This window comes from Limulus polyphemus, unplaced genomic scaffold (genome assembly GCF_000517525.1).
Source record: "Limulus polyphemus unplaced genomic scaffold, Limulus_polyphemus-2.1.2 Scaffold2841, whole genome shotgun sequence".
Taxonomy (NCBI): domain Eukaryota; kingdom Metazoa; phylum Arthropoda; class Merostomata; order Xiphosura; family Limulidae; genus Limulus; species Limulus polyphemus.
The window spans coordinates 142,074-146,021 of NW_013668451.1; positions in this window are offsets into that span (position 1 = coordinate 142,074).

Consider the following 3,948-nt stretch of genomic DNA (forward strand, 5'->3'; position numbering starts at 1 on the left):
AAAACGAATAGATAGATAGATAAACCGATATGTGGCGCCATCTAGAAATTTTCATAAAAGTGACCCGAAAAACGGGGCTGACTCCGTAACCCGTGGCCCGATTTTAACGAAACTTGTTTTATTCTGTTTCTATTCCCATTTCATTACAAATATGGCGCTATTCTGCGCCGTTTTTGCTGTATTTAATTAGTGTCCCGAAAAACGGGGCTAACTCGGTAACTCGTGGCCCGAATTTAACGAAACTTGTTTTATTCTGTTTCTATTCTCATTTCATTACAAATATAGCGGTATTGTGCACTGTTTTGCTGTATTTAATTAGTGACCCGAAAAACGGGGCTAACTCTGTAACCCGATTTTAACGAAACTTGTTTTATTCTGTTTCTATTCTCATTTCTTTACAAATATGGCGGTATTGTGCGCCGTTTTTGCTGTATTTAATTACAGACAAGCCCACACACAAAACAATCTCAGAGTTTTAGTAGTATATAGATTGTGCTAGTTTTGATTGATGGAATTAATTTCATTCCGATTATATTAGTCCTAAAAACGTTATGTAATGGTATTTTGTACTATATTAGTTTAAAAGTGTTATTTATAATAAATGGTGCCAATTGCAAATAAACGAAAGTTAAAACGGTGATGATGATAGTATCCGTGTAGAGCGCACGCTATAGTGTAAATATCTTTGTAGACCGCACGCTGTAATAGCACCGAATTTTGTATATATCGTGTTAAGACTCAAAAATAGTGTTTGGTGTGGTAACTTTGTTTATAAAGTGTAAAGAACCGAGTCATACATATTAAACTCACCAGTTTAAAAAAAACAACAACAATAAACACATCTAATCATTATTAACGATCTGACTCCTTATGGTCCAAACAAGTATTTAGTCCACCTTGGATTCAACGGTAGAAATTAATGTTCTGTACGTTCTTTACATTTTGATAACTGAATGTGAAAATATGCAAAAAAAGAAAGAATAAAACGTATGTTCTAATCGTCGAACAAGTATTGTTCAACAGTATATCGCCATCTATTGGCGTATTTATTTATTTTTTCACCTTTTAAGTTTGTAAATGGAACCACACCTTTTTTATAATTTATTTTATCCTCAAGGTGTATTAATAGCGGCTAAAAGAACAACTGCATTTAAAAAAAAAGTTATAATACCGATAGAAGTGATATGTAAAGTAATATGTAAGGAAAATTAATTCTTTTTTTTTGTTTTTTTAAAGTACAATTTTGTATGGGTGTTTTTGGTAAGGTTGGATAGTTTGATCTTTTATGTTATTTGATAGTAAGTCGTTTATGTCAAGATAGAAATAATAGTTTACTTTCGTGAACTTGGAGGTTATGAACAACAATCCAAATAGCTCTGACGTGTGGAGTTCTTAAATATAGTCTATCACTGGTTCAGCGGTAAGTTTACGAACTGAAATTGCTAAAATCCGGGGGTCGACTCCCCGCGATGGGCAACATCAACAAAATCTTAAATACAATCTTATTGAAAAATATAATATCAATAATAACTTATTGCTAAAATACCGGTATCATCTCCAAAGGACTTTGAGGGGAGACTTTTTTTTACTTGTCGTCTTGAGGTTTAGGCTTTGCTTCGTTCATACATGTCTAGTTTTCTTGTATATAAAAATACTTGGATTTTTTTTAAAACACCAATAAGAACCGAGTCTCGGATAAAACAGTTTTATAGTGAAATGTAAGACCTTCATGTTTCTGAAAAATAAAATAAAATATGTTTGTTTACCTCTATTCTTATTTGGAAGTAGTTCTAACGGTTAACTTTGGATATTGATTTGTTCTTTAACTGTTATTGAATATGGCCAGTATTTGAAAATCTTGTTTCGAGGTTATGGTTTTTGCGTATATATATGTTACTTATAAGAAATAACCATGGGATCATCTGTATTGACTAAAAACTAAAATAAAAAAAACAAAAACATCTCCCTCCCCTCCGATGGCTTAGCGGTAAGTCTGTGGGCTTATAATTCTAAAAATATAATTGGGTTTCGATACTCGCGGTTGGTAGAGTACAGATAGTCCATTGTGTAGTTTTGCACTTAACAAGAAACATTCTTAAAACATTTAAATTTATCCAGAACATTCTTTATAACTTCTTTGAACACTTTTTAACGTTCATTATAAATATATTTAGATTAGGTTGAATGAGAATAAAACCTCAAGATGTTCTACTTGGATGTGTCACAGGTTGTATTCCATAAATCCCTCTTTACAAAACTTCATAAGTACATTGAACTTTGAACCATAGAAGAAAAACGATTTACTGATCGTAGTATATTCAAAATAAGGGGTTTGTTTGTATTTATGCACAAAGCTACACAATGGGCTATCTATGCTCTGCCTACCACGGGTATCGAAACCCGCTTTCTAGCGTTGTAAGTCCGCAGACATACCGCTGTGCCACTGGGGGTGGGGCAAAATAAGTGGAAACATTATTGAACACACATACACACACGCGCGCGCGAAATTCTACATAAGTTTTTCACTCGCTGATTGCATGTAACTTACGTGAACTGCGCACTGACAAACGTGTTGCGACAGGACTCTATAGATGGAGGAAAGCCTATGCTTTGGTATGTTCTAAAATCTCCTCTAGCGTGTAACTATAACCATAGAATTTTTACTTCAATATATATATATACTTTCAAACTGGTTTTATTACGGACGTATAATTTCTCTAAACGGAAAAAGATGGCGCCTCGCTCAATGACAATAAACAGATTATACCAGCCCGTCAGTTACATTGTTTGTGCACGAGACTAAAATTGTACATCACAATCGTTTAGGCTGAATCTCGTTTTATGTATCTATAGTTGATGTGATGTAAACTGGAGTAAGTGTAAGCCAAATACTAAAGTGTAGTAGCACTGCCAGCCAAGCTTTTATTCCATTGGAACTCCACTACTTAAACACCTAATACAATAGATCAGCCTACAATAGACCAGCGTGGATATTAAAACTGTGGCTGATTGATATTCATACACTTCTAAGTTGTATTACTTTTGATGACTTATATTAACCATCCGATGGTATTCCAGTTTAGAGACGGGGGAATTCACTTGCAAATATTGAGAAAATATAAAGTTTACACAAATAATTTGGGCTCTCAATTTTATATCAAGCAAATTTTTTCATCTGGCCACAGTACATGTTAACTTACGTTTAACGTTTGTGCTGTGTTGGAAATAAACTTTTTAAATTAATCTATTTGTCGTTATTTTGTCTGCAGCTAGCCGTCCAGTTACTCTGGCTTTGGTTTACTGCGGCTCTTGGGGCTGAGATACCATAACATACATGTTATACTTTAATATTGTGTACTGTATTTCCCAGGAAGACAACCTCTGGAGTCTTCGTTTTCCTTTCAGGATTTCGGGATCCCCCTGGTGCAAAAGAATAGTTTCTTTATACGCTATCCAGTAAAGCAGATGGCCTTCCTGCCGCTAGGTGTTAAATTGTAAATTTTACAGAAATGCCTATATGTGACAAACGTTTGTTTTGTACTGCACTTACTAAAGAATCGGGAGAGTTTAACAATGGGTGTAGCAGATGTCTGTTTTTTTTTTTTTGCTTTCTGCCCCTACAGATAATCTTTCCAGTCTATCGTCACAACATTCAAAACTGACTTTAGGAAAACTGGTGATTGTAGTTTGTTTTCCTCCCATTACAGCTTTTTTGAGAGTAATTTAAAAAAAAAAACTACATATTTATTTTTGTAATATAAGATCCAACAATTAGCACTCTGCAATAAGAGTAGACAATACATCTTGACTGTTTTTTATTTATTTATCTTTTAAATTTGTGAGAAAATATCAAAGTGCACGTGATTGATGTTTTTTTTTTTTATTGTTAGTTGCAGGATATGCTCGATAGGTATTACAATTTCGAATGGTCTGAAACCGAGCTAAATG